Source organism: Macadamia integrifolia, chromosome 5 (assembly GCF_013358625.1).
Source record: "Macadamia integrifolia cultivar HAES 741 chromosome 5, SCU_Mint_v3, whole genome shotgun sequence".
Taxonomy (NCBI): domain Eukaryota; kingdom Viridiplantae; phylum Streptophyta; class Magnoliopsida; order Proteales; family Proteaceae; genus Macadamia; species Macadamia integrifolia.
Genome location: NC_056561.1, coordinates 8,480,540 through 8,492,661, shown reverse-complemented (window position 1 = coordinate 8,492,661; position 12,122 = coordinate 8,480,540). Strand labels below are relative to the sequence as shown.

Here is a 12,122-nt window from a genome sequence, read left to right as displayed (position 1 = left end):
AAATTGGGCTTATAACAATGCCCTATAGTGAAGCACTCATACATGCAAATTTCCCCCAAATAGACTACAACTATCACTTAGGCATTTTATCAAACATCTTGCCTACAATGATTTATAATAATGGAAATTTGGCAAAATTGAGGTTACCTTGGCAAGGAGTAACCGTCGGAGATGCAATAATGTCAATCTCCACTTGATGCGGACCACAACCACGTTGTCTCGGTGCCGCCAATGCTTCAACCCCGGTTGGCACTTGGGTTTCTTGAAGCAACTCACAAGAACCAAATTCTAGGTTCTTCTTCTTTCTTTTCTCCTTGTCTTTACTTTCATGGAGCAACAATGGCATTCACATTCACCTGATTTCTTCCCTCTGATGTGTAGAGCTCGGAGAGATGAAGAATCCCCAACTTGAATCACTCAAATCCGACTTAAAATGAGGGAGATATGACCTTTTTAAGTTGGAGCAATGAGATAGCCTGAAATGGAATCTTCGTACTAGTGGCGTAGGCTACACCGGCGGCGCGCGCAACAGGGGCGAAATCTGACCGTAGATCTCATATAAGAGATCTTATAATCCAAACCGTCCGATTAAACCAACGGACAACAGATCCAAACCGTTAGATTTGAATCTCGATGACGTCATCATGACGTAAGCGCTGACATCGTCAGAAGTGTTGTCAATCTATGATTGGTTGCTTTTCCGGATTTTAAGGGAGCTTGTCTCCCACTCACAAAAATGAAAATGCATATTGACTGTTGGATCCGAATCTTCCATGATGGTTTTAATCAGATTTCATGAGATCATTAAGATCGGAATCCTTTTTATACCTTCTGTACACGTGCGAAACACAATAACATACCTTGATATAGTGTAGCGCCAGTGCATCAAGAATTATGCATCTAACCAATAAAATCCCACGCGCAAGCATCTATCTCGTCCATATCACACCAAAATCTCAGCAGCCTTTGGATGGGCATCAAGCATACGTGGTCGAATCTTGGCCGTCCATTTCACTTCCCTTGACTCCTCTTTATTACAATCAAGCCCCTGCCTCCATATGTTTCAGTGCTTAAAGACCCCTTGCAACTCAGACCTTCAAAATCTTTAAATTACACAAAAGCCCTTCGAATTTCAAAAATAAATTCCGAAAAACCCACCCAACACCGAGAGCAACTGATGGATTTTCGGTTTGGATTTTCGAACCGACTTTACGGAAACGGTTATAACTTTTTCATACGATATCCGATCGATATGAAACGAAGTGCGTTGGAATCGTAACTGGATGCTCTACGACTTTTCAGAAGACTCAATCATCTGAATCATCCATGTAAAAAGACCAAAATGCCCCTACACATTTCCAATGACGTATCTTTCTCATACGCAATCGGAATGCGATGAAATCAGAACCGTTGGAAAGATTGTATTTTTTTCGTATTGTTACATGTAGAACACTTCCTTTAAAAAAATCATCTTCAATGCCGAAACTGCCCTCGACTGCCATAAATGCCGTAACTTCTTCATACGGTATCGGAATGTGACGAAATCAAATGCACTGGACTAGGAAAATTACAATCTATCTTTATCATGAAGAACCGATCTTCCAAAAATGTCATTTTCATTGCCGAAAATGCCCTCGATCGTAAATAGGCCAATTTTGCCAGTTTTGACCCAGAAACCCGCACCACCTATTAATGATGTATTAAACCACTCCATTCATACCAAGCTGCTCTGTTATCTCATTGGTGACACTGGATACTGCCATGTCATCATTTTCATCCACGTCACCCAAACTGGCCACGTCATCACCGCCACGTGGCCGAGTTGCCAACAAGGACAACCATAAAACAACAGGGTGTGCATTCCAAGGGGCTCTTAGCCAACAGATTTGCGGGATCTTATTCCTATATTGAGTACTAGAATTCTACTCATTGCCAGTGTGCATCCGACAGTTGCGGACACCTTGGTATGCACAACAACATATGGGCGTGCACCCCAAGGGGCTCACACCCATTGGATGTGCGTTGGAGAGGATCTCAATCCTATATTGAGTGACAAAATCCTACTCATTTATGGATGTGAGTATGCATATGACAGCTGGAACACCAGGCCACACACTCCAACACATGGACATGCATCTTAGGGGACCCCCAACCATTAGATGTGCTATTGAGAGGATCTCATTCTTATATTGAGTGTTATAATCCTTCCCATTTATGGGCACTAAACATGCATTCGATAGCTATGAGCACTCTAGCATGCATTCCAACACACGAACGCCTACCCAAGGGGCTCCCAGTTGTTGGATGTGTGCTATAGAGGTTTTTATTCCTATATTGAATGCTAGAATCCTTCCCATTTATGGGCGGCAGCTTATATCCTATAATTGGAAGGCACCTAGGCATAAACTTCAACACATGGACGCACATCCCAAGGGGCTCCAAGCTGTCGGATGTACATTAGAGAGGATCTTATCCATATATTTGAGTACTAGAATCCTTCCCATTTATATCATAATATCTGCCATTATGGCATATGTTTTGTCCTAATAAATACATACCCATCCTTTCAATTTTCTTCTAAAAGCGCCTGAGTTCTTTTTTTTTTCTTAATAAACACCCAATGGTCCTTATAAGTTATGATAGAATCAAAATAATTGATATGACATTTATATTTTTTTGCATAAAGACATACCCATTTTGTCACTTTTCTCCTAAGAGACATCCAATATTTTTTTTAGGAACACTTAATGTTCCTTATTAGTTCCAATAGAATCCTCGACTTTTATGAAAAAACATCAACCATTATAGTTCAATGGTCTAGCAATGTAAGTGCACTTGAGAGGAACTTGTTCTAAAAACAAGGACTAGAAATCTGATTTTAGGCGTATGAACCAAATCATTGAGATTTAGATTTTAAAAGAAAAGTATAAAAAAAAGATATATTAATGTATTGTTTATATAATATATTAATGTATTGTTTATATATCTTTAGCACCATGTTTTTTTTTTTGTTTGACAAAGGACTATGTTCAGAGCCTAGGTCCTGGGCATTGTATTTGGATTAAAAAGGCATTAATCTATGCTCTCACATGCTTACATTCATGACTAATGACATGATGTTGTATCTTGGATTCAGCTCGTTTGTAGCACACCTTTGTGCCATGCGATATGTAGCATGAACTAGATGATCAACACATGGTAATTTTGAAATCAACAATGACGGTATCCGAGGGAGGAGGGAGACATATGTACATGCATTGCAGCGGACATGTTTAAAGAAATAAACCACAAAAGATGAGGAATCGCAGAGAGGAAACCAAACGGATTTCCCTACGATTCTTCTCTCTGCAATCTGCCCTGGCGATATCTCAAGTAGGTATTCTTTTGGTCCCTCTCTTTCCTCGGTTCAAACCCAATGCTGACTGCTCTGTTATTTCCCTTCAAATCAAAAGAAAACCCCTTTCATTGTTTGCATATTTCAAACTACAGAGAGCAAACGAGAGAGACAGAAAGAGTGAGAGGAAACGAACTTCAGCAAGGAATTTCCAGTGGCCCTTGTATTTTACCACTTGGAATCATTCCCACTCGATGTCATCTCAGGAAGATTTCCTGATGTTATTTACCATAAATGGAAGCTCACGCATGGAATTTTTGGGCCCAATTTGCATCCCCACGTGTAGGGTCGAAGGATTGCAACTAAAATCTTAAGAATTTAATGGAAAATAAACTGAAATCCCAATTTGCATCCCTAGGTGCTGGCTCCAACGATTCCAGCCCTGCCATAGGAGTGCTCCTGCCATAGCTGTTGCAATCTCTCTGAATTCGCACTTTTAGACTTAAAGCTACCACCAACAACCCCCACCTCCGGCTTCATCTTCTCTGAGAACATCAATAATGCCCTCAATCAGAGTAAAATGGAGGAGTTGGACAACACTATTAATAATAGTTAAAGAGGGAGGGCAGAGCTTGGAGGATGACAGGTTGGGGGAACAAGCCGTAGGGGGTGGAGAGAGAGCGTTTCAGTCGGAGAGAGAGAGAGAGAGAGAGAGAGAGAGAGAGAGAGAGAGAGAGAGAGAGAGAGAGAGAGAGAGAGAGATATGCCCCCATTGTCACCTCCGTCCTACTTTTGTTTTCGGTCTCTTTCCACCTCTCCCCTACCCATTTGCTTCTGCAACTCTTTTCTCCCCACCCTCCCCCAGTCTCCTTCGCCCGTACTCCCTATTTACGCTGTAAATGAAAAGATGATAAGAATTGCCTTAACCAAGAATTTGCAGATTTGAGGCTTTTGCCTCCATGAGCTTGGACCAGATGTTTCACACAAGTTTTATTACTCAATTCACAAACCCAAATCTCAGTGATAGTTACACCTTCTTACTAGGATCTATGTGCATTTGCGCCATTGAAGATCTTCAGAATTTGAATCCAAAAATAGAATTTGGATCTCCAACCAGCAAGACAGAAATGAGTGAGAACTCTTTAAGAACGTTAAACCCTTGGAAAGAGATCGTAATGTTCGACTCTTAAATAACGCTTTCAAATCTCAGTTCAATAATTGCCTTCTAAAATCTCTCATTGAGAATCGAAGGTTTGAACATTATTACTCGATCTTTGTAATTGCCTTGTTTTTTGTCTTCTTTACTGGAATTAAGATTTTTAAGACCTAAAAGTATTCTAGATTTTCAATCTGATTTTGCGATCCCTACTTTCCTTTTGCGTGGGTGTAGGAGGTTCATCCGGTAAGGATTGAAAGCCTCAGAAAATCTCAGAGGTGATTGCAGCAGCAAGAACTCACTGTTGATCACACAACCGAGAGAAAAAAACTTAGAAGGAAAAAATAAAAAAATGGAAAATCCAAGAAATGTTTGATAGAGCTTTTGTTTACGTTGAAGCTTAAGAAGACGTAACTCTTTATTGGGCTCTTTGGCTAAGTATTTATACAATATACATTTTGGCTTACACAACAATTTGCACCTTCCTCAGTCCTCTGCACACCAGCATATTGAGTATGGAAGCCATTCCCATGTACGGGAGACAAGATGGCACAAAGTTAGTCTCCAGATCCCAACTGTAACGACATAGATTGCTTCTTCTCCAACCATGTAAAGTTCATCTCTTATTCCAACCATTGTAAAATCTGACATAAAAGTACGAACAATCAACTGATGTTGCTGAAGACATTTTTCATATCCTTGCCTCCTTGTCCAACTTGAATACGACCCCATTGTTCAACACTAACCTCATCATGAACGACTGCCGGTGGGCCCTTCAATCCCTCAATAGTCTTTGGCAACCACCATTCTCCAAGACTAGCACTATTGACAACCCATAGAACAAAACATGCAACTTGACACCATGATAAATGCCATTATTTCTTCTCGCCTTTTTTAGAAGCACATAGCGGTGGTGGTGGTGGTGGATCGAGAATAGCGTCTTTCTGTAAACTGAATTGAGGTTCCAACATACATGTAAAGACGATTTCACAATCATCCCCGACGATCATGGAATCCAAACTACACTCTGATTCTGTATCAGAGTCACTTCCAGCACACAGGCAGATTCAGAGATCAGATCGTTTTTATTTTTATTTTATCTCTAGAATTAAGATCCTTTAAAAAAAAAAAAAAAAAAAAAAGATGAATATGTAATCATGCACAGTATTAAAGACCAATCAAATTAACTTACCCTAATTTAACATGGGACTAGGCATACCTTGCAACAAAGAGAGTGGATGAAAATTGCATGAGCGTCATGTATCCCTGGTGTTCACCATTTGATGTGATGAATCTCATCTCTTGCCTTTGACCCAAAAATGATATTATCCGATGGCGATTAGGATGCCAAACCAATGTAGTATTTTTATAATTAGATTTATTGTCTATCAGGTAGAAAGTTTTGTTTTGAACTCTATTTATAGTCAATACAACCATTTCTTGAATTTCTTTGATGCATCACAAGCCAACAAATGTGAATTCTCACTAAGGAGCATTATTGTTTACCATGGGTCTTCTTCAGTGCATACAAGGAGAAAATTGATATAGCTTTTGGACTTAAAACTGATGATCTATCTTGTACTACTTCCTTCACCAATTCTGATTGGATCAAAACAAATAAACTAAAACTCATGAAAAAAATCAAATGTGAAAACTATTGGTAAACAAATATACCTGTGCAGAGCTTAAGAATATTTACCTCATAGAATTTGAGTCGACATTGAGCTCAAACATTCTAGACTTAATCAGCATATAGAGAAACACATGACATAGCTCTCAATGGGAAAAACTAACAACGTAGAGAAGAGTATTGTTGAATTTTCTCTTCGACTCTTGTTTCACAAGGATAACCCTTTATATTGAGGGGCTCGAATCCTCTCCATTGTAGCTGGGTGCTTAACGTGCATCCAACAGCTGGAAACACCTTGGCACACACTCCAAAACATGGGTATGCACCCCAAGGGGATCCTAGCTGTTGAATATTCGCTAAAGAAGATCTCAATCCTATATTGAATGCTAAAATCCTTTCCATTTATGGGCGCCAGCATGCATTGGACAACTAGAGGCACCCGGGGCACGCACTCCAACACATGGCGTGCACCCCAATGGACTCCCAACCATCGGATGTGTGCTAAAGAGGATCTCATTCTATAATGAGCTAAAATCCTTCCCATTTATGAGTACATCATGGATCTGACAACTGGGGGCACTCGAGTATGCACTCCAATATATAGGTGCGCATCCCAAAGGGGCTCCCAAAGTGCATCTAATAGTTGGGAGCACTTGGACACTCACTCCAACACACAGGCATGCACCCTAAGGGAACCCCAACTGTCAAAAGTGCGGTAATGAGGATCTCATTCCTATATTGAGATTTAAAATCCTTCCTACTTATGGGCACCAACATGCATTTGACAACTGGGGGCACCCGGCACGAACTCTAATACATAGTCGTACACCCCAAGGGGCTCCCAACCTCAGATGTGCACTTAAGCAGATATCGTTCCTATATTGAGTGCTAGAATCCTTCCCATTTATGGCTCCTAGAATGCATCCTATAGTTGGGAGCACGTTGGCACGCACTCCAACACACAGGTGTGCACCCCAAAGGACTCCCAATTGTCAGATGTCACTAAAAGAGGATCTCATTTCTATATTGAATGTTAAAATCCTTCCCTTTAATGGGCGTTAGCATGTATCTGACAGTTGGGGACACTCGGACATGCACTCCAACACATGGGCACACACTCCAAAGGACTCCCATCTTCGGATGTGCATTGGAGAGGATCTCATTCCTATATTGATTGCTAGAAACCTTTCAATTATGGGCTCCCAGAGTGCATCCGACAGCTGGGAGCACCTGGGCATGTACTCCAACACATAGGCGTGTACCCCAAGAGACTCCCAGCCGTCGGATGTGCACTAAAGAAGATCTCATTTCTATATTGAGTGTTAAAATCTTTCCCATTTATGGGCACCAATATACATCTGACAGTTGGGGGCACCTTGGCATGCAACACAAGGTTGCACACCCGAAAGGGCTCCCAACCATTGGATGTCTGTTTAACAGGATCTCATTCCAATATTGAGCGTTAAAATCCTTCCCATAATATTCCTTATAAGTTGCAATAGAACCAAAATAATCGGTGTGGCACGAATTTTTTTTTTTTTTTGACATATCCATCTTGTCATTTTTCTATTAGGAAACATCCAATATTCTTCTAGAACACCTAATAGTCCTTATAAGTTGCAATAGAATCCTTCACATGAATGAAAAAAATATCAGCCCTTATAGTTCAATAATTAGCAAGGAAAGTGCACTAGAGAGGAACTTGTTAAAAATAAAAGGACTAAAATTCAAGTCTTGGGCATAAGAACCAAATCAATGAGATTTTTCTAACAGGGGAAAAAAAAAAAAGGGATATATTAATGTATTGTTCATATATCTTTAGCAAAAATATGCACTCGCTAACATGTCTTTTGAATGAAAATTTATGTAATGTGTGTTCCTTTTTCTTTTTTTTTTTGTTTTTTCTTTTGTTTTTTCTTTTGTTTTTTTTTTTTGTTTTTTTTAAGAGCTCTGTGTTTAGAACCTAGGTCCTAGCCCTAGTAGTTAGATAAAATGGCAGTAGTCAATGCCCTCACCTGCTTACATTTAGGGTGGCATGTGTTTCCTTAGTTTCTAGAGTTTGGAATTAAAAAAAATATAAACTAAGTAGTTGGAATTGTAGAAAAAACTATGTGGAATTGAAAACAAACCAATAGTAATGATTTTATTTTTCAAAAAAAATATTTTATATATAAAAATTTTAAAATATGTGTGAGTATATCAATTTTCATAAATTGGACATTTCTAAAATACATGATTATAGTTTTTTTTTTTTAACACTCAATGTAGTTCATCTCAATAAGGCTAATTCCTCCATTATTTTGGTTGGAGTTGCCCAAATTTTTAGACAACAACTTATTCTCTTGACTGCTTGATTTATTGAGACAAAACATCCTATCATATAACTAGGGTGCCCTTGTTGGGAAAATTGAAGGTTGGAAATCTAGATTTTTATGCAAGACAAATGTTTCCTACATTGCCAAATGAGAAGTAAGAGCAATTATGAGTGAAACTTGCATGGTAGCTGCTCTTAGAGGTTATAAGGGGAAACTGTAACCCTTATTTTCATGATGGAAGGAATGGCTTACGATATTGTGTTATAAGAGAAGGGTCCTTGGCTTCGTCAAGACTATAGAAAACTATCATTATTTTCTGTACATGAGAGACAGAGAGAAACCAAAAGACTCTAAATTCTCTATTTGATTGTGCACAGATATGAGGGAATCATTAAATGTTCGCCAGAGTTGCAAATTGGACAGGATGGCTGGATTGCCTATCTTATTAGGAGGTAAGTTCCACTACACTCCTCTGAAGTTGATTTCTTTTATTTTATCCTTAATTTGTTGTAGGAATACAAACTCAGCAACTTGGTCCTCCAAGGTTGCTATATTTATCAGTCAGGTATATTGGTGTTCTTAGGAAAGTGATAAGTAAATTATAAAACTTATTCTCCAAGGCCAGATTTGGTTTGATTCTATTTCAATCAGATTAACTTCATGAAATAGTCAATAAATACATTAGTTTATTGATTTGTTATGATTGATTGATATCCTTCACCACTTTCTAATATGACTTTGCAGAATCAGCAATGATAAGATTGAACACTGAATAACTATTTCCATGCCAATCTGCTTTCACTTGTATTTGGCTTCAGTCGCAACTATCCTCTAGTTTATGAGTTTCTCATATAATTTAATCTATCCGGAAGTCACTGAAAATTGGATGGGTCGTGTGTCATTTTCTAAAATTCATCATCAAGCTCAGTTTAATGCAAGTTCAGGTAAACTAACAAGAAGGAACATTATAGAAAAAATCTCTTCCCTAAACTATTGTTGATCATTCTCGAGTCTGTGAACCATAATTCAATAGAGGTTGACAAATTTGCTTAATGTTGGTCTCTTGATCCCAACTGTAACAACATAGATTTCTTCTTCTCCAGCCATGTAAAGTTCATCTCCTATTCCGATCATTGTAAAATCTAGTATAAAAGTACAATCAACCAACTGCGGCTGCTGCCATTACTTCGTAAACAAACCAGTACACACATAAAAACTACTGTGCAGCAACCTCTTGTCGGGCCTTGAATAACTCAGGGCTACAAATTTGAATCGTCCACCCTGACTCCTCAGCAATTCTAGCCTTTTATCCTCCACCAATTGGATACCTCTTCTGCAAAGGAAAATTAAGAGAGTCAGCCAAGTAAATATCATATCCAATCTTGTTTGAGGTTTAAAAAAAGGAACCACCAACATAGATTGCTTACGAATGAAAATAAATCTTTCTTACCTTGTCTCCAATTTCTTTCCTCTCATCGTCTGAAAATGTAGCCCGAGTTACATTGTACTCATTCATAATCCAGTTGGTCTTTATAATCTGATTTTGTATGGACCAGAAAACAAAAAAAAACCAACACCCTCTTGAACCCTAAAATTTGGTCATGGTCAAAGATCTTCGCCACAATTAGAGATAAGAAAGACCTAATAAAAAAAAATAAAAAAAATAAAAAAAAAATAAAAAAAAATAAAAAGATGAATATGTAATCATGCACAGAATCAAAGACCAATCAAATTAACATATCATAGTTTAATATGGGACTAGGCATACCTTGCAACCAAAAAAGCAGATATCATCTATCCCCGGTGTTCATTTGATGTGTTGAATCTCATCTCTCGGCTATGACTCAAAAACGATATTATCCAATGGCGAATAGGAACCCAAAAGAAAGTAGTATTTTTATAATTAGGTTTATTGGATATTGGGTATGAAGCTTTGTTCGGAACTACATTTATAGTAGATACTACTATTTCTTGAATTTCTTTGATGCACCAAGAGACAACATGTGTGAATTCTCCTTGAGGATTATTATTTCCCATAGGTCTTAAGGCCCTCTTTTGTATATTTTTCTTTTTGATTTTTGTTCACAAAAATGGTTTTGACTACATTTGGTATCATTTATGGAGCTTGTTTCTGTTAAAAAAATAATTATAAATAAATAAAAATGGTAAACACACAAAAACCAAAAAGAGATCAAGAGTCATTTATGTGTTTCGGCCAAAATTGATTTTTAGTAATTTTTGCACTAAACTTTAATGAGCATGTGCTTAATGTCCCAAAATGGAAGGGTAAAGTAGTTATTTGCTTTGTAATTAGAAACCCAACCCCCCTTGGACCCTCTTCTTCAGTCCAAAGTTGATAAAGAGAGTTATAAGGAAGATGAATGAAGGGAATCTCTTCACCTATTTCTTTAAAAACCCATTTTGCACATAGAGATTCCAAACTATTTCTTACAAAAAGCCATTTTTGTCAAGTAGTTATCAAACCATTTTTATGTTTTGATAAAAAATGATTTTCATTAATGATTTTTGTTAAATAGGTAAAAATCAAAAGGAAAAATGGTACCAAAGAGGACCGAACTTAAAACTAATGATCTATCTTGTACTACTTCTTTCACCAGTTCTGATTGTATCAAAACAAACTATAACTTAGTAAAGAAATCAAATATGGAAACTATAGGAAAATGGATATATCTATGTGCAAAGCTTAAAAATTTTTACCTTATAGAATTTGGGTCGACATTGAGCCCAAGCATTCTAGACTTGATCAGTATATAGAGAAACATATGACATAGCTCTGAAGGAGAAAACTAAAAATATAGAGAAGAGCAATGTTGAATTTTCTATCTGACTCTTGTTTGAGAAGGATAACCCTTTACATTGAGGGACTCAATCCTCTCCAGTGCAGATGTGCATTTGATAGCTGGGAACACCTGTAACGCACTTTAACACACAAACATGCATCCCAAGGGGATCCTAGCCATAGAATATGCACTAAAGAGGATCTCATTCTTGTATTGAGGCATTGAGCACTAAAATCCTTCACATATATTAGCGCCAACATGCATATGATAGCTGAGGGCACCCTAGCACACACTCTAACACATGGGTGTGCACCCCAAGGGGTTCCCAACCGTCAGATATGCACTAGAGAGGATCTCATTCCTATATTGAGTGCTAGAATTCTTCCCATTTATGGACTTTTATAGTGCATCTGATAGCTGGGAGCACCCTGGCATGCACTCCAACACATGGGCGTGCACCCCAAGGGACTCCCAACAGTCGGATGTGCTCTAAAGAGGATCTCATTCCTATGTAGAGTGCTAAATCTTTCTCATTTATGGGCACCAGCATGCATCTGACAACTAGGGGCAGCCTAACATGCACTCCAATGCATGGGCGTGCATCCCAAGGGGCTCTCAACCATTGGATGTTCGCTGGATAGGATCTCATTCCTATATTGAGTGCTAGAATCGTTCCCATGAATGGGCTCACAGAATGCATTCAGCAACTAGGAGCACCCTAGCATGCACTCCAAAAAATAGGCGTGCACCCCAAGGGATTCCCAACAGTTGGATGAGCGTTAAAGATGATCTCATTCCTATATTGAGTGCTAAAATCCTTCTCATTTATGGGTGGCAGCATGCATCTGACATCTGGGCACCTGGGCACGCACCACAAGGGGCTCCC

At 38.6% G+C, this 12,122-nt stretch overlaps 1 long non-coding RNA gene across 1 annotated transcript; it reads right to left on the bottom strand.

The window, feature by feature from the left end:
- Positions 1–9,457: 9,457 nt before the first annotated feature.
- On the bottom strand, positions 9,458–10,256 carry LOC122078926. Its single transcript, XR_006140230.1, has 3 exons — positions 10,204–10,256; positions 9,886–10,076; positions 9,458–9,768 (listed from the first exon to the last, which is right to left on the bottom strand). It is a non-coding gene; the product is annotated as an uncharacterized LOC122078926 (long non-coding RNA).
- Positions 10,257–12,122: the final 1,866 nt, after the last annotated feature.